A 20,520-nucleotide genomic window follows, 5' to 3' on the forward strand; every position below is an offset into this window, starting at 1 on the left:
TCACTTTTCATAAAGTTTTATAATGTAAAAGTGTATAGACAAAAATGAATAATATAGAGGCCAATGAGGAAACAATTCTAAGACAGAATTTCTCATACTGAGAAATATTGCTGAAGGTGCTCAGTCACCCAGTCGTGTCCAACTCTTTGTTGCCCCATAGACTTTAGCCCGCCAGGCTCCCTCATCCATGGAATTCTCCAGACAAGAACACTGGAGTGGGTTGCTCTTTAGAAATGAATTGCTTGAATCCAAAATATGGATGCAGGACTACATGACCATTTACATATTTCCTATTTTTCCAGCCATTTTTTCTTTTTCCAAAGGTGTCTGAGCTACACAGGACTGGAAATCTAACTAGTGTCTCAGAATTCTTCCTCCTGGGACTCTCAGATGATCCAGAACTGCAGCCGTTGCTCTGGGTCCTGTTCCTGGCCATGTACCTGGTCACCATGCTGGGGAACCTGCTCATCATCTTGGTTGTCACCTCTAACCCCCACCTCCACAATCCCATGTACTTCTTCCTCTCCAACCTCTCCTTGGCTGACATCGGTTTTGTCTCCACCACAGTCCCCAAGATGATTGTGAACATCCAGACTCACAGCAGAGTCATCTCCTATGCGGGCTGCCTGACACAGATGTCTATTTTTATCCTTTTTAGATGTATGGATTGTCTGCTTCTGTCTGTGATGGCCTATGACAGGTTTGTGGCCATCTGTCACCCACTACACTACATGGTCATCATGAACCCTCGCCTCTGCTGCTCCTTAGTTTTGGTGTCTTTTTTTCTTAGCCTTTTGGACTCCCAGGTGCACAATCTGATTGTGCTACAACTTACCTACTTTGAGAATGTTGACATTTCTAATTTCTTCTGTGAGCCTTCTCAGCTCCTCAAGCTTGCCTGTTCTGATCCTTTCACCAATAACACAGTCACATATTTTGATGGTGCCATTTTTGCCTTTCTACCTTTCTTGGGAATCTTTTTCTCTTACTACAAAATTCTTTCCTCCATTCTGAGAATCCCATCAGGTAGGAGGTATAAAGCCTTCTCCACCTGTGGTTCTCACCTGACAGTTGTTTGCTTATTTTATGGAACAGGCCTTGGTGTGTACCTCAACTCAACCATCTCAGAATCTCCCAGGAAGGGTGCAGTGGCCTCAGTGATGTACACTGTGGTCACCCCCATGCTGAACCCCTTCATCTACAGTCTGAGGAACAGACACATCAAAAGAACCATGTGGAGGTTTTCCAGCAAAATGTTCTAGTCTCATTATCTGTGTCACCCATTTGTAGTGTAGGTTGGAAAATGTAGCAACATTTACATCTGAAAATTCTAGCTCTCTCATGACATCATTTTTGTAGCTCTTAGGGCCTTCTTGTCTCTCCTTGTTTTATACCTGAATATTACTTCTTTTGATATGTTTTTAATGGGGCTGGGAGAGTATCCTGGGATTCTGTAGACGTTAGAACTACTGATTGACTGAATCTTATTATACCTAACAAGGAGTATATAGTTTATCATGGTGATCCACATTCTAGAAAGATGAAAAAACTCCCTTTTTACAGATTTAAATATTATATATTTTTCCCAAAGCTGTTGTTTATTTTCCAGCGGATTACTATGTTTTAATTTTGTGCATGCAGTCTATGTATGAGGATGCATGTCACTGCTTCTCAGCCTTGGCTTTTATCAAAATCATCTGGAAGGCTTAAAAATACTATTTCCCAACATTGTAAATCAACTATACTACAATAAAATAAATTTTAAAATATACTGACAACTGAGTCTCATTGCCAGAGATTCTGATTTAATTAGACTTGCAAGTGTCCTGAGCTGAGGATTTTTTTTTAATTTTCCTTATTTTTATTTATTTATTTTTGGCCACATGGTGTAAAATATGATGTCTCAATTCCTGCAGTAGGGATTGAACCACAATGAGATATCACTTCACACTTGTCAGAATGGCTATTGTCTAAAGACAAGAGATATTTATTATCCACATAACACACACAGTGAAACAGCACAAATGAACTCAAAACTGGCCAGTGTTGTATATTTAGTATGTAGTGCGGAACTATGTCTGAATCCAGAACCCATGGTTTTTATCATTACACTATACTGCCTCCAGAGATCAGAGAATTCTGAAGTACCAGTTAGGAAAAGCAGGCTATGTGTGGTTGGTTAGGGAACTGCTAGGGTCAACTGGGGCTGAGACAGCATTTTGGGGTGACCTTCACTTGGCATCTTCTAGGCAAGCAAAAGAAAGCTTTTCAACCATCCACAGAAATATTGAATGTGTTACAATATTACTTCTTGTTTTATGTTTTGGTTTTTTTGGCTTTGAGGTGTATAGGATCTTAGCTCCCCAACCAGGGATCAAACTCTCATCCCCTGCATTGGAAGGTGAGGTGTTAACAACTGGATTATCAGGGAAGTCCCTCATTAGCTATTATGGAAGAACATTTGCACATGAAATGAGGAAACCTACAAGAATATTAATTGTGCATTGTATGATAATACAAAAAATTGGAAATGTACTTAACTCACAGATTCAAACAGAATACAATTCTGCATCTTAATGATTATGAATGTTGGAGCTGAGGCTAGACTGCCTAGTTTGAATCCAGATATCCAGATACTATATTCAGAAAACTAAGATCATGGCATCTGGTCCCATCACTTCATGGCAAATAGATGGGGAAACAGTGGAAATAGTGGCTGACTTTATTTTGGGGGGTTCCAAAATCACTGCAGATGGTGATTGCAGTCATGAAATTAAAAGACACTTACTCCTTGGAAGGAAAGTTATGACCAACGTAGACAGCATGTCAATGAAAGTCCATCTAGTCAAGGCTATGGTTTTTCCAGTAGTCATGTATGGATGTGAGAGTTGGACTATAAAGAAGGCTGAGCACTGAAGAATTGATGCTTTTAAACTGTGGTGTTGGAGAAGACTCTTGAGAGTCCCTTGGACTGCAAGGGGATCCAACCAGTCCATCCTAAAGGATATCAGTCCTGAGTGTTCATTGGAAGGACTGATGTTGAAGCTGAAACTCCAATACTTTGGCCACCTGATGCGAAGAGCTGACTCATTTGAAAAGACCCTGATGCTGGGAAAGATTGATGGCAGGAGAAGGGGACAACAGAGGATAAGATGGTTGGATGGCATCACTGATTCAGTGGACATGAGTTTGGGTAAACTCCGGGAGTTGATGAGGGACCGGGAGGCCTGGCGTGCTGCAGTTCATGGGGTTGCAAAGAGTCGGACACAACTGAGCGACTGAACTGAACTGAACCCAGATACTAGTAAAATAAAGAATCTGCCTGCAATGCAGGAGACCAGAGTTTGATCCCTGGGTCTAGAAGATCCCCTGGAGAAGAGAACGGCAACCCACTTCAGTATTCTTGCCTAGAGAATCCCATGGACAGAGGAGCCTGATAGGCTACAGCCCATGCGGTAGCAGTCAGACACAACTGAGTGTCTAACACTTTCACTAGACTACTAGCAATGGTGCCATGAGAGTCACTCAATCCTTTTCTCCTCAACCCAGTTTTATTGAGAGATAACTGACATACAGTATTGTATAAGTTTAAGGTTTGACTTAACACAACAAAGGTTTGACTTAACACATGATCTGACTTCAACACATCATGAAACAATGACCATAATGGCTTAGTGAATAACTTTCATCTCATATAGATAGAATATTAATGAAATAGGAAAAAAAAAAAAAAACACTTCTCTTTGTTGTGAGAACTCTTAGGATTTACTCTTTTATCAACTTTCTTATATAGTGTATAACAATATTATCTTTGTCCATGTTGTACATTACATCCCTAGAACTTATTTTTTTTAACTTTTTATTTTGTATTGGATTATAGTTGATTAACAATGTTGTGATAGTTTCAGGTGAACAGCAAAAGTACTGAGCCATATATACACATATATCCATTCTCCCCCAAACTCCCATCCCATCCAGGCTGCCACATATCATTGTGCAGAGTTTCCTGTGCTATACAGTAGAACCTTGTTGGTTATCCATTTTAAGTATAGCAGTGTGCCTAGTAGCTTTATATTATAGTAGCTTAAATTTTATAACTAAGAGTTTGTACTTTTTGACTACCTTCATCCAATTCTCTCTTCCCCAACTCCCACCTCTGGTAGCCACCAATTGTATTTATTTTTCTATGAGTTTGTATGTTTGTTTTTTGAAGTATAATTGACCTACAATACTATGTTAGTTCCTGGTACACAATATGATGATTTAATATTTCTATACATTTCAAAATGACCATCATGCTAAGTCTAGTTGTCATCTGTCACCATACGAAGATATAACATAGTTATAAACTACATTTCCTACATGGTACATTTTATATCAGTGACTTATTTATTTTCTAAACTAAAACTTTGTACCTCTTAATGTCTTCACCTATTTCTGTTCCCCTCTTTCCCTCTCTGGCAACCACCCATTTGTTCTCTCTGCCTATGACTGTTTCTATTTAATTATATTAATTTGTTTTGATTTTTAGATTCCACATATAAGTAAAATCACACAGTACTTTTCTTTCTCTGCTGGACTTATTTTACTTAGCATAATACCCTCTAGGTCCATTCACACTGTTGCAAATTGCAAGATAGAATTCTTTTTCATGGCTGAGTAATACACTATTGTGTGTATAAATATACCATGTCTCTTTATCCATTCATCTGTTGGTGGGCAGTTAGGCTTCTTCCATATCTAAACTGTTGTAAATGATGCTACAATGAACATAGGGGTGCAAATATCTTCTCATTTTAGTGTTTTCATTTTCTTCCATATCCAGAAGTGGAATTGCTAGTGGTTCTATTTTTAATTTTTGAGGAGTCTCTGTATTGTTTTCCATAGTGGCTGCACCAATTTTATTCTCAACAGAAGTGGAGCAGTGTTCCCTTTGCTCCATATCCTCATCACCACTTATATCTCATCTTTTTTATAATAGCCATTCTGACAAGTCTGAAGTGATATCTCTCTGTGGTTTTGACTGGCATTTCCCTGATAATTAGTGATGTTGAGCATTTTTCATGTGCCAGTTGATAATTTGTATATTGTATTTTGAAAATGTCTATCCACATTTTTTACCAAGTTTTAAATTGCTTTTTTTTCTTTGTTTGTTGCCACTCTATCACTATTTTATTCTATTACAAGGAGAGATAGACTATGAAAAGCAAAAAACCACAATGATAAATAATTTCAGATAATATACTTCTACTCAAGAAAAACGGGCTTCCCTGATGACTTAGCTGGCAAAGAATCCACCTGCAATGCAGAAGACCTGGATTTGATCCCTGGGTTGGGAAGATCCCCTGGAGAAGGGAATGGCTATCCCCTCCAGTATTCTGGCCTGGAGAATTCCATGGACTGTATAGCCCATGGGATCACAGAGTCAGACACGACTGAGCAACTTTCACTAAAAATAGACAACTAGAGACACTCTTAGAATAAAGAGTGGTGGACAGTGGAAATACACAATTCAATTATTTTCTACAATGCCAGTATAAACCAATTTTAGCAATAAATAAAACAAGGGTATAACTTAAAATAGCAACAAAATATTACTAAGGACTAAACTCCACAGGAATTAGAAGGACTTACATTAAGAAAAGTGTGAAGCTCTCCTTGGTCATATCAAAGTGTTCAAACATGGAAAGATTGTCAGATTTTAGCATGATAAATGTTAACAACAAAGATCCCAATATTCCTGATATTATTTCATCATTGAGGCTGTTTTAGTACTCAATATTGCAATTGAATTTTTAGCTGAGAAAATAATAAGCCTGAACTTTGTAGCAAGGGCCTTCCTTTTGGATACATGATGAGAGCAGGCCAAGTGAACTTTCCCCTTGGAAGGGGTAGGGCTCAGAGTAATTGAGTTGACAGACACCGACTTTCTTGTGATTCTCCAAAGATTGTGAAGTCTTCAGGGAATGCAGCTCATGGATCACTCTGGCTAATTAGGAGCTCTGTGTATCAAGCTTTCAAGGCCATGAAACTGTAAAGAGTCAGCCTGCGTCTCCAGCCCTTCAGGTTGTGGGTCCATGTCCAGCAGGCTCCACATCTGTGTCTCCTCCCAGAGTAATCATCTCCAACAGGAGGCTCTGGCTGGAGTCTATCTTTGTGCCAATTCTGAGGCTGGAGCTTCAGCCATCATTGCTCACCAGGCAGAGAGGAGTGGCAGACTCACCGCCCTTGGTCATGGGTCAGCAGGGTCTTAGCGCAGCCCAGTGAGTGCCATGGAGATAGTGGATGGAAAAGATTTCAGGACTTTGTTTCCTCATTGTCAGAGCAAACGAAACAATTGCAATTGACAGATGGTAATGAGAGGGTAACAGGCAGGAAAGCCAGGGGTCTCCAAGTGAAGGAAATAGGCTGCAAATGTCAGACATTTTTTTATCTCTCTCTTAAGCAGCACGAGGAAACAAACTAGTGATATATTTTTTTTCCCCTTCTCTATACAAATCTAAAAAGAGGTTTCTCTTAAAATACTGTGTTGCCATAATAACACCTGGTTCCACCTGAACTTAACTATTCTCAAACCTTGAGCTAACCAATGCATTTTTCTTATGGAAATATTTGTCTTAAGCTATGTTAATGTACTATACATTTACCCCAAACTCTGTCTTCAAGCCTGTCTTCATGTCTATGTCTTTAGCCTTCTGCCTAAAGGCTCAGAACTGACTTGACAAACCAGTATGTTATACTCAGACATTGTTCTCCTAATCTATGTGAACAAAAGTATTTGTATGGTAATCTGCCTTTCTACAAAAGTCAAGTCAATCGTTTTATGGCCCTGGATGACTCGTCTGGTGCCAAGATTATCCCAAAATACATCTTGTGGGTGAGGGGCCTGGTACCATTCTCTGAGTTTTAAGACGTTCCCATCTTTCATTAACAGACTGCTAGTAACTATATAACATCCAGCTAAAGACTAGCAGGTGGGTATTCTTTCTGCCCTCTTCCAATGTCTATGTCAGAAGCTTTCTCTACCTCCTTTATACTTTAACAAAACTTTATTACACAAAAGTTCTGAGCGATCAAGCCTCATCTCTGGCCCCGGATTGAATTCTTCTCCTCCGGAGGCCAAGAATCCCAGCGTCTTTCATGGTTCAGCAACAACATTTCAGTAGGATACCAGTATGCAAAGTTTCAACTCCGGGCACTATGACATTTATGTCCTTGGTTCTGGTGGGGTTCCAAGAACTCTCATTCAGAGTTTTGCTTTCCTCCCACACTGGTTCTAGTTCCCGTAGGCATGACCCCCATGATAGCAGGAATGGGTCCCTCTAAACTGTCCCCTAAGTACTCCAAAATCATAAAGTGAGGATGAGGATGAAAACAGCAAACGTGGTATCATGATTCTTCATTGAGTATTTCCTAAGTGCCAGGCTCTGAGCTAAATGTTCCATGTATTTTGTTTCATTTCATCTGCATAATTATCACCAAGGCTTAGGAATGAATATAATTGTTATTTTATGGGTGAACAAGGGAACATATCATTTAAATATAACTTGTATTAGATCACGGGTAAAATAGGAGTGAATTCATGTTTGAATCCAGGCATTTAGACTCCAGACATGGGACATTCAGCCAGAATTCTTTCCTGTTATTTTATTTACCTGGTCACTTCCAGCAAAGATTCCACGTTCACCATCCTCTCTCCTTTGGAGGCTCCTGGTAGACCTCAGTGAAGGGTAAGTGGTGCTCTTGCTGCATTGGCTCTAGGAAGGATAGCTGAGATCAAGGTAGGGCTCATAGAAGGATCAGAATATTATAATTTAGCACAGATCTCTCTCTCACTCTAGATTTTGCTTCTTTCACTCCCTCCTTCATCCACATATATTTTAATAGATCTACAGGTAATTATAAGTATTACAATGCTCAATCAGGAGTGAGAGCCACTGGTCTAAGCACTTTATTATTTAATTTCTTACAACCACCCTGCAAAGTTGGTTCCATTTTAATCCCCATTTGTAGATGAAGAAAATGATCCAGGTGTTTGTTCTCTTTCACATTTTCTCAAATTAAATCATGTTGTTTCCTGACAGGAGAAAGGAAGTCCTAAGTTGCCTGTAGGAAGCAGATTTAAGGACAATTGGAACCCCTTTAATCAGGAAAGATCGACATGGAAAGTTCTTAAATAGGTTTAAGAACACTGGGTTTCAGATGTCACTTAGGGGCTTCCCTTGTTCTAGAAACTGAACGTTAAATAAGAGGGTTGGTTTGATGAGGAAACAGTGCTCCACACATTTTAGAATTAGAAACATGTTTAAATGTTCAGATGAACAAGATGGGTTTAGAAAAGGCAAAAGAACCAGAGATCAGATTGCCAACGTCTGTTGGATCATAGAAAAAGCAAGGGAATTCCAAAAAACATCTGCTTCATTGACTACACAAAAGCCTTCGTGTGAATCACAATAAACTGTGGGAAAGTCTTAAAGAGATGGGAATACCAGGCCAACTTACCTGTCTCCTGAGAAATCTTTATACAGGACAAGAAGCAACAGTTAGAACCAGATATGGAACAATGGACCAGCCCAAAATTGGGAAAGGACAACAACCAGGTTGTATACTGTTACTCTAACTTAAATGCAGAGTACATCATGCAAGCTGGAATCAAGATTTCTGGGAGAAATATCAACAACCTCAGATATGCAGATGATACCACTTTAACTGGAGAAAGTGAAGAGCAACTAAAGAGTCTCTTGATAAAGGTGAAAGAGAAGAATGAAAAGCCTGGCTTAAAACTCAATTCAAAGAACTAAGATCATGGCATCCGGTCCCATCACTGCATGACAAATAGAAGGGGGAAAACTGGAAGCAGTGACATACTTTATTTTCTTGGGCTCCAAATCACTGTGGACGGTGACTACAGCCACAAAATTTAAAGACTCTTGTTCCTGAAAGGAAAGCTATGACAAACCTAGACAGTCTATTAAAAAGCAAAGACATCACTTTGCCAACAAACTTGTGTATAGTCAACTCTGGTTTTTCCAGTAGTCATGTACAGATGTGAGAGCTGGGCCATAAAGAAAGCTGATCACCAAAGAATTGATGTTTTTGGAATTGTGGTGTTGGAGAAGACTCTTAAGCATCCCTTGGACTGCAAGGAGATCCAACCAGTCAATCCTAAAGGAAATCAACCCTGAATATTCATTGGAGGGACTGATGCTGAAGTTGAAGTTCCAATACTTTGGCCACCTAATACGAAGAGCCAACTCATTGGAAAAGACTCTGATGCTGGGAAAGACTGAAGGCAAAGGAGAAGGGGGCATCAGAGAATGAGATGGTTAGATAGCATCACTGACTTAATGGACATGAATTTGAGTGAACTCTGAGAGATAGTGGAGGACAGAGAAGCCTGGCATGCTGCAGTCCATGGGGTGGCAAAGAGTTAGACACAACTTAGTAACTGAACAGCAACAACAACCAGGCCACTACATAATGGAAACAAGAAAAACAGAAAGCAATCTCAAACATAAGACTGTCCCTGAAGTTGTATAAAGTTTATACAAACAACTGCATAAAAAGCTTAGTATTAGGATTAATATTTGAAAAGACTTTTAAAAGACAACTCACGTACTGGAGTGAGCACCTATTTTCATGAAGGATGGCTATTAGAAAACCAAGTAATGATGAAAATCTATGGAGATGACTATGCTATCAAAATTCTAACTGATGAAGTACATTTGACTTTAATTTAGAATATACATAAGGTTATAAGGTGTTTATAAATATTCCAAATTAAGGGAATTTCTTGCACTACATTTGGATAAGCCATGTTTGGCTACTTTCTAGTGTTTTTTAATTGGAATGTTGTTTGTTTTGTTTTGTTTTCTTGGTCATGCCACTGGAGGGATCTTATTTCCCCAGCCAGGGATTAATTCTGGCCCACAGAAGTGAAAATGTTGTTTCCTAACCAATGGACTATCAGCGAATTCCCAGAAGTGGTGTGTGTGTGTGTGGGGGGGGGGGGGGGGGGCGGTTAACAGAGAAAGATATTTCATTCCTTTTTTTAATTTTTAATTGCAGAATAATTGCTTTACAATGTTGTGTTAGTTTCTGCTGTACAACAAAGTGAAGCAGCCATAAATATACATATATCCCTTCCCTCTGAAACTCCCTCCCACCCCTCATCCCATCCCACCCCTTTAGGTCTTCACAGAGCACAAAGCTGCACTCCCTGTGCTATATAAGAGCTTCCCACCTGCTAGCTATTTTCATAGGGTAATGTATATGTTTCAACGCTACTCTCAACTTGCTCCCACCCTCTCCTTCCCCTTTTTCAATTTTTAAAAATTGAAGTATTGTTGATTTACAGTGTTGTGTCATTCTCTGCTGTACAGCAAAGTGACTCAGTTATACACATATGCATATTTATATTTTTTTCCACTATGGCTTATCACAGGATATTGAATATAGTACCTGTGCTATGTATCAAACCTTGTTGTTTCAGTTCAGTTCAGTTGCTCAGTCATGTCTGACTCTGCAACCCCATGGACTGCAGCATGCCAGGCCTCCCTGTCCATCAGCAACTCCTGGAGTTTACTCAAACTCATGTCCATTGAGTCGGTGATGCCATCCAACCATCTCATCCTCTGTCATCCCCTTCTCCTCCCACCTTCAATCATTCCCAGCATCAAGGTCTTTTCAAATGAGTCAGTTCTTCGCATCAGGTGGCCAAAATATCAGAATTTCAGCTTCAGCATCAATCCTTCCAATGAAAACCAGGACTGATCTCCTTTAGAATGGACTGGTTGGATCCCCTTGCAGCCCAAGGGACTCTCAAGAGTCTTCTTCAACACCACAGTTCAAAAGCATTATCCATTCTAAATTTACTAGTTTGTATCTACCAACCCCAAACTCCCAGTCCATCCCTCTGCTTAGCCCCATCCCCTTTGGCCACCACAAGCCTGTTCTCTATGTCTGTGAATGTTTTTGCTTTGTAGATAGGCTCATTTGTGGCAAATTTTATATTCCACATATAACTGATAGCCTATAGTTGTTTGTCTTTTTCTGACTTACTTCACTTGGTGTGATAATCTCTAGTTGTACCCACGTTGCTGCAAATGGCAATATTTTGGTTTTTTATGGCTGAGTAGATTTCCACTGTGTATATGTACCATATCTTCTTTATCCGTATATTACTTATCTATTCATCTGTCAATAGACATTTAGGTTGCTTCTATGTTTTGGCCACTGTGAATAGTGCTGCTATGGATATAGGTGTGCATATAAGAAACATATTTTTTCTTCCATATATTTCCTTCAAAGGTGGTGACTGATATTCTACTGTGTTCATGATTAATTCTAAATTGGCTCCTTCTTTACGACACTTTGGCCTATAGTCTGTAAAATGACTGTACATAGAAACAGGTAAATAGTCAAGACATCAGTGAGAAAAGAGAAAGTAAGAGAAAATAAGTTTGCCAGAACTAAGAAATATCACTGAAGTTACTGGAATGTATGATCCTCAAGTGTGAATGATTTGACTTGCTTGAATCTAACAAAAAGACAGTGCTGACTCCTTGTTTGCTTGTTTCATTTATTTGAAACCTCTTTTTCTTTCTAGTGGTGTCTAAGCCACATGGGACCAGAGAATGTAAAACTTGTCTCAGAGTTCTTCCTCATGAACCTCTCAGATGATCCAGAACTGCAGCCCCTCCTCTTTAGCCTCTTCCTGTCCATGTGCCTGGTCACTGTGCTTGGGAACCTGCTCATCATCCTGGCCTTCATCTCTGATTCCCACCTCTACACTCCCATGTACTTCTTCCTTTCCAGCCTGTCCATGACTGACATTGACTGCACCTCTACCACTGTCCCCAAGATGATTGTGGACATTCAAACTCACAGCAGACTCATCTCTTACATGAGCTGCCTGACTCAGATGTCTATTTTTATCCTTTTTGGATGTTTGGATAATCTACTCCTGACTGCCAGGGCCTATGACTGGTTTGTGGCCATCTGTCACCCTCTGCACTACACAGTCGTCATGAACCCACGCCTCTGCAGCCTGCTAATTTTGGTGTCATTTTTCATCAGCCTTTTGGCCTCCCGTCTTCATAGTTTGATGGTGTTAGAACTTACCTTCTTCCTGGATATGGAAATTTCTCATTTCTTCTGTGACCCCTCTCAGCTCCTTAGCCTTGCCTGTTTTGAAATCCCCAGCAGTAACATATGAATCTATTTTATTGGTGCCATTTTTGGTGGTTTTCCATTCACAGGGATCTTCTTCTCTTATACTCACATTGTTTCCTCTATTCTGAGAGTCCCGTCAACAGGTGGGAAGTATAAAGCCTTCTCCACCTGTAGCTGTCACCTGGCAATCATGTGTCTATTTTATGGAACAGACCTTGGGGTGCATCTCAGTTCTACTGTCTCATCTCCCAGGGACAGTGCAGTGGCCTCATTGATGTACACTGTGGTCACCCCCATACTGAACCCCTTTGTTTACAGCCTGAGGAACAGGGACATCAAGAGGGCCATGTGGGGACTCCTCAGCAAAACAACCTAACCTCAATGTCTATGCATCTTGTTTGCGTAGATTAGAAGAGCCAGTAAAAACAGTTGGAATTCAAAGTTGTGCCTATTTGGTTCTTTGATTTTGTAGCTCTTGTGCCTTTCAAAACTTAACAATGTTTCCAATCAGTTTGTTGCTTCATTTGGTATATTTTAATGGGATTGAGGGATTATTGTGGGATCCTATCATTATAATCACTGCATGATTGAATCCCAACCCAGGGATCGAACTCGGGTCTTCCACATTGTAGGCAGACGCTTTACCATCTGAGACACCAGGGAAGTCTCTTGTTATAGCTATAGACTCTCTTTATTTCTTTTTTTAAATTAGTTTATTTAAATTGGAGGCTAATTACTTTACAATATTGCAGTGTCTTTTGCCATACATCAACATGAATCAGCCACAAGTGTACACGTGTCTCCCATCCTAAACCCCCCTCCCACCTCCCTCCCCATCCCATCCCTCAAGGTCATCCCAGTGCACCGGCCCTGAGTGCCCTGTCTCATGCACCGAACCTGGACTGGTGATCTATTTCACATAAGGTAACATACACGTTTCAATGCTATTCTTTCAAGTCATCCCACCCTCACCTTCTCCCACAGAGTCCAAAAGCCTATTCTTTATCTCTGTGTCTCTTTTGCTGTCTCACATATAGGGTCATCATTACCATCTTTCTAAATTCCATGTATATGCGTTAATACACTGTATTGGTGTTTTTCTTTCTGACTTACTTCACTCTGTATAATAGGCTCCAGTTTCATCCACCTCATTAGAATTGATTCAAATGCATTCTTTTTAATAGCTGAGTAATATTCAATTGTGTATATGTACCACAGCTTTCTTATCCATTCATCTGCTGATGGACATCTAGGTTGCTTCCATATCCTAGCTATTTGTATACAGTGATGCAATGAATATTGGGGTACATGTGCCTCCTTCAACTCTGGTTTCCTCAGTGTGTATGCCCAGCAGTGGGATTGCTGGGTCATATTGGTGGACCCAGACATCCTGGAGACATGTAAAAACCCTTTTCTTAACAATTAAAATCTTCAAGCCTTAGGGAGGGGATATAGGTATACACATACCTGATTCACGATGTTGTACAGCAGAAATTCACACAAAATTGTAAAGCTACTATACTCTAATTAAAAAATAAATTTTAAAAATCTGCATTTCTTTCCAAAATTCATGTATATTGTCCACAGAACAGTTGCATCTTTCATATCTGCTTATGCATCCATGTAACTGGTCCTCAACATTGGTTTCACATTGGACTCACCTGGGAGTCTTTAAAAAATATTGGTGACTGCTTCTCAACATAGATTATGATTTAATTAGACTGAATTGTATTCTTAGCATAGGATTTTAAAATGATCCCAGTTGATTTTCATGCTGTCTGGGAACTAATGATATAATCACATTTTGTTCAAAGACTGTTGTTGTTCAGTTGCTCAGTCATGTCCAATCTTTTGTGACCCCATGGACTGCAGCACACCAGGCATCCCTGTCCTTCACCATCACCCAGAGCTTGCTCAAACTCATATCCATTGAGTTGGCGATGCCATCCAATCATCTCATCCTTTGTCATTCCCTTCTCCTCCTGCCTTCAATCTTTCCCAGAATCAGGGTCTTTTCCAATGAGCGGGCTCTTCACGTCAAGTGGCCAAAGTATTGGAGCTTCAGTTTCAGCATCAGGCTTTCCAATGGATATTCAGGGTTGATTTCCTTTAGGATTGATTGGTTTGATCTTCTTGCTGTCCAAGGGGTTCTCAAGAGTCTTTTCCAACACCACAATTGAAAAGCATCAACTCCTGGGTGCTCAGCCTTCTTTATCATCCAACTCTTACATCCACCCAAGACTACTGAAAAAACCAGAGCTTGGACTATACAGACCTTTGTCAGCAATGTAATGTCTCTGTTTTTTAATATAGCAGAGTTTTATCATAGCTTTTCTTCCAAGGAGCAAGCATCTTTTAATTTCACAGCTGCAGTCACCATCGGCAGTGATTTTGGAGCCCAAGAAAATAAAGTCTGACTGGTAGGTTTGGATCCTTTAGTGTTCATGAGCAGATGCTGAAGTTCTTAAAGTCATACTAGCTCACAAGAAGGATGATCTGAGAAAGTGTACCCTAGAAATAGGCCATGTTATGTTCCCCAACATTCCTGATATTTCTTTACATATATTTGCTTTTGATACCATACAACCTGTCGCTTGTGCTCATTAATAAGATATTGTCACCTTGCTCTGAATTCAGCCTTCTGTACTTTACTTCAACAAAGGCTAACTCTTTTCTTTACTAGTAATAGGATCTTTGTGTTTTTATTGTTTAGTCACTAAGTCGTATCTGACTCTTGTGACCCCTGAGAGTCTGCTAGGCTCCTCTTTCCATGGGATTTCCCAGGCAAAAATACTGGAGTGAGTTGCCATCTCCTCCTCCTGAGTTGGGGATCTCCCCAACCCAGGGATCAAATCAACATCTCTTACATCTCCCACAAATTCCTCTTTTGAGTACAGTTGATCCTTGAACATGGGTATGAACTGTACAGGTTCAGTTATCCAGACTACAACACTACACATTTGGCTCGTTCAATCTGAGAATACAAAATCACTGATATGAAGGGTTAACTGAAATAATACATGGGTTTTCTCCTGCTCAAGGTCAGTGCCCCTCCCTGCAGCATTGTTCAAGGGTAAACTGCAGTAACACGTGTGGTTTAAAGTGTGAATTCTGAATCCAGGCAGATTTTAGCTGCTAGTTGTATGACTTTGGGCAAACTCAATTTCTCTGCCTCAATCTCCCCATCTATGAAATGTGGATAATGACAGCATCTATCTCAAAGTTTGTTTTTTTTTTTTCAATTTGTTTCAATTGTTTATTAACTGACCAGATTATAAAAATAATCCTGGTAGATACCTTAATTCATCCTTCTAATAAGCCTGTTGATCTAGTCTTCCCTCTTGCCAGCATCTCCACCTGCTACAAAATGAGTGGTCTTATTCTTCATTCCACCTTGTGGAGAAGATAATTTAAAGGGCCACAGGAAATTGTTTGCTTCTTTGAAACGTTTTCTAATGGTATAGATCTCATGAATCAGAGCCTCCATGCAGAAAGATGCCGTATTTCCCAAGAGATCAAGCAATCAACACGTTACCTGTCAGGGCAATTTGCTTCTTGCTGATTTTGCCATAACCACGTTTGTAGATCAATTCATTTACAGACTTCAGATTTGGGTACCCCCATGCTTGTATGGCTCCACAATTCTCAGCATGTTAACTGAAGCCTTGTTGAGGTTCACAAAGGTGCCATTGAAGATCTGCCAGAGGTGAAGGAGCTGTAGCACCTTTCGAACCTTTGGGCTCATGCCGTTGACACCTCTGATCCTAATGACAAATGCCAATTTGGGTTCTACAGGTACATAGAAGTTGCCAGCTTTTTGTGCCATCCTAGCCATTTGAATTTCAGTTCTGTACATCTGCATGTATTCCTTGTGGTGATGCTTAGCTCTTTCATAGATAAGCTATCTCCTTGCCTTTCAAAGCATCTTTTGGGCAAACTTCTTTCTCGGGTGCTTGACCTTAAGTTCTGTGAAATTGTTTTGCTTTTTCTTAAGGGTTTCAGGCACAGTAGGAACCATTTCTTCCCCCTCTTCTGCACACTTCATGGTTCCAGCCGGAAAAGAGCTATCTCAAAATTTTTGTGCATGAAGAGTAAATGTGTTGGAGCTATAAAGCATTTCAAAGAGTTCCCAGCACAGAGTAACAAACAGTTCAATAAACCATAACTATTTCAGTTGAATCAAACTATTAATATGCATATATTGCTAACAATGAGCTGTATGTTTTCACTCTTAGATAAAGCAAAATATTGGTCTCATATTTTATTTTTTAAATTTTTATTGGCATATAGTTCCTTTACACTGTTGTATTAGTTTCTACTGTACAGCAAAATGAATCACTTATACGTGTACTTACTTACTTCCCATTCAGGTCACCACAATGCATTAAGTAGAGTTCCCTGTGCTATACTGTAGGTTATCTATTTTATACACAGTATAAGTAGAATATATGTGTCAATATCAGTCTCCCAATTCCTCCCACCCCACCGTTTCCCCTTGGTATTCATACATTTGTTCTCTACATCTGTGTCTCTATTTCTGCTTTGCAAATATCTATACTATTTTTCTAGATTTCACATATATGAATTAACATACAATATTTGCTTTTCTCTGACTTACCTCACTCTGTATGACATTCTCTAGGTCCATCAATGAACATTGGGGTGCATGGTTTTTTTTAAATTAGGTCTTATACTTTATTAAATGGATTATTTCCTTCCCTTGTAACCACACTCCTTCCATAAGATAAGGAGTTTATATTCTGTGGATAATTGAAAAGATATCTGGAGCTTACCTAGAAGATGCCAAGTGAAGGTCACTCCAAAATGCTGCCTCAGCCTCAGCTGACCCTAGCAGCTCCTTGTCTAACCACAAATAAGCCTGCTTTCTCTAACTGGTTCTTCAGAATTCTTTGGTCACTGGAGGCAATATAGTGTAGTTATAAAAATCACGAATTCTGAATTCAGACATAGTTTCACTACATGTATAACACTGGCCAATTGTTTGAGCTCATGTGTGCTGTTTCACTATGTGTATCAAGTGGATAAGTATCTGCCTCATAACTTTTTGTGACAATCAAAAAGATTAATATATAGAAATACCTTGAGTATTAAGATAGTGAATGACACAGAGTGAAACTCATGAAATATTAAATAGTATTTTTCTCTTACCTCTTCCCTCTTATTGTAAAACCAAATAAGCCCCTTCTCTTCAAAGCCTTCTCTGAAACAAATTTAAGTCTTCTAAACTTCTCCACAGTATGGGACAGAGAAGGTATGGCCCCATGGCATGTGACATCTTAGTTCCAATCGTCTTAGTTTCCTGACCAGGGATCAAACCTACACCCCCAGCATTGGAGGCAAAGAGTCTTAACCAATGGACCACCAGGGAAGTCCCTGAGAAGCAAGTGCTTCTGATAGCACAGGAAGGATGAAGTCCCACCCCAGCCACTGCAGCAGCACCTCCTATGTGCATTTCTGATGCACTAAACTAAGGACCAGAAAGCTTAAATGACTTTTTTCTAAGGTCACAGAGGTAATGAGTTGGAAAGTGAAGACTAGAAATCAGGTGCCTTGGTTCCTAGACCAGTTTTCTTTCCATTCCAACAAGGAAACCCTGTGACCTTATGACAATAGGCACATAAAGGTGTTTCTCTGCATACATCTCAAATGCATTGCAACTGATAATTAATAGTAGAATATTCTGATGGGATGGTTCTATAAGCAAACTACACAAAACAGAAGACAGGCACTGATATAAGCATCTATCACAACTAGCTAGGAAAATATGAGAAAATTAAACCCAAATTCAGTAGAAGGAATAAGACCAAAAATTAAAGAATTATAAGTAGAATAAAACTGAGAGTTGGTTCTTCAAAAACAATTAAAATATCTAAATCCCTACCAAGATGAAGAAAAGGGGGACCACATAAATTACCAAGATCAGGAATGAAAAAGGAGATAGTATCATTACAGCTTTTAGACATTAAAAATAAATTATAGGATTTTATTAATAACTTTAGGCCAAGAAATTTGGAAAGTTATGGAATGGAGAGATACAATATAGCAAAACAAATACAAATTTTAAATAATCTTTTGTCTATTTATACATTCAATATAAATCACCACTGGAGTAGGAAATGGCAACCCACTCCAATATTCTTGCCTGGAAAATTCCATGGACAGTGGCACCTGGCAGGCTACAGTCCATGGGGTTGCAAAGAGTTGGACACAACTGAGCATTACACACACACACACACACACACACACACACACACACACACACATTCACCAGTAAAATGATTTTACAAAAGCTTCCAGTCAAGAAAACCCAAATATAGATTCCCTGGTGAATTCTTCCAAACATATAAGGAATAGATAGTAGATAGTTCAGATTCTATATAAAGTCTTCAGAACAGTTTCCAACTTTTATGAGGCAGCATGAACTTGATACAAAGCATACTGACATAAAAGAAATTACAAGACAAACCTCATTAACACAGACACAGAACTAATTTTTTTAAACAGCATTTTGAATCGAGCAAAATGTACAGGTTAATAAGCTAATCTATAACATTCCCAAGTATGGTTTATTCCAGGAATACATGTTGTCTTACCACTTGAAAGTCAAGGAATGTACTAATTCTCCACATTAAGAGACCAAGGAATTATTTTTAAAGACCCTGACATAGACAGAAAAGGCACTAGGTAAAATCCATTATCCATTAATGATTTAAAAAACTCTTCCCATATATATATATACTTATGGCTGATTATGGATGAGTTATGTTATTGTACAGCAGAAATCAACACAACATTGTAACGCAATTATCCTCCAATTAAGATTTTTTTTAAGTTACAAGGTATTTTTTCAAAAACATCTTCACAATTGAGGGATAGTAGAACAGAATTCCTTTCATTTTTAAAAGTTATCTATGAAAAACATAACTATTATTATACTTAATGGAAAAATATGGAACACTTTCCCCTAAAATCAGGAAGAATGCAAAGATGTTCACTTTAATCATTTCTATTTATTACTATAAAGCAATGAGGCAAGAAAAAGAAAGGGTAAAATTTAGAAATCAAGTAAGACTTTCTTTTATTGGTGTTGACAAGATTGTATGCAACAAAAATCCAAAATAACTCATAAATCATTTGAATAAATAATGTATAAATGTCATGGATAAAAGATCACTGTACAAAAGGAAATTGCAATTCTATGTGCTAGCCCCCAAAATCAAAAATTAAATAAAAATATTTACAAAGGAAAACATACCACAAGCCTAGAAATAAAGTTATTCAAGACCTCTACAATAGAAACTACAAAAAAAAAAAAAAAAAACAGTTAAGAGGAATTAAAAATGACCTAGATAAATGAACAATTAGGCTCATCAGTTAAAAGACTTAGTGTTGTAAAGACATTAATTTTATTCACGTTATTCTATAAAGTCAATGCAATTCCAAGCAGAGTCCCAAAAGATTTGTGAAAATTGCTAAGGAGATCCTAAAATTAATATAGAATCAAGTGGGAAATAGAGAAGGAATGACAATCTTGATGAATACAAAAGTTGGAAGGCTCGTGCTACCAAGTATCTAATTGCAAAATTAGATTGCAAATACATAATTGCAAAATTATGTAAAGACTGAGAAATCATCTTCAGCAATCAAAAGAGATGGTAACATAATCAAACTTTTCTGAAAGATTTCTTGAACTATGGCTGGCTGAGAGTTCCCAGCCTTCATAGTTCCCTCCCACTGCTAAGATCAGAGTAAGCATATTGTGTTGGCTAATGTTATTATTACATCTATTACTATACCCTATCTGCCCCTGCTGCCTTCTCCCTTCACCATATACATCATAAAATCAACCCTGAATATTCATTGGAAGGACCGTTACTGAAACTGAAGCTCCAATACTTTGACCACCTGATGCAGAGAGCCAATTCATTGGAAAACACCCTGATGATGGGAAAGATTGAAGGCAGGAGGAGAAGGGGGTGACAGAGAATGAGATGGTTGGATGGCATCACCAACTCAATGGACATGAGTTTGAGCAAACTCTGGGAGATAGTGAAGGACAGGGAAGCCTGGTGTGCTTCAGTCCATTGGGTCACAAAGATTCTGACAACTTAGCAGTTGAACAACAAGATTCAGTGAGAAGCCAGTCCTAAACCAACCAAAGAATCATACTCCTCTGGCCACAATGAATTGATAAGTTGGCAAGTAAGCCAATCAGATTGAACTGTAACAGGCATATTGGAATCGGTCACAATGATAATTAGTCTCTTCTCCCTGACACGTCAACCTGGAAAGAAAGCAGCTTGGATCTTCTGAGGGCCACTGTGG

The 20,520-nt window shown here is 39.0% G+C and overlaps 3 pseudogenes; 2 read left to right on the top strand and 1 right to left on the bottom strand.

The window, feature by feature from the left end:
- Positions 1-255: 255 nt before the first annotated feature.
- LOC122700454 lies at positions 256-1,295 on the top strand (annotated as a pseudogene).
- Positions 1,296-11,623: 10,328 nt separating this feature from the next.
- Positions 11,624-12,550, top strand: LOC122700709 (annotated as a pseudogene).
- Positions 12,551-15,044: 2,494 nt separating this feature from the next.
- LOC122699462 lies at positions 15,045-20,157 on the bottom strand (annotated as a pseudogene).
- Between the last annotated feature and the right edge of the window lie 363 nt (positions 20,158-20,520).

This window comes from Cervus elaphus, chromosome 9, assembly GCF_910594005.1.
Source record: "Cervus elaphus chromosome 9, mCerEla1.1, whole genome shotgun sequence".
NCBI classification, from domain to species: Eukaryota; Metazoa; Chordata; class Mammalia; order Artiodactyla; family Cervidae; genus Cervus; species Cervus elaphus.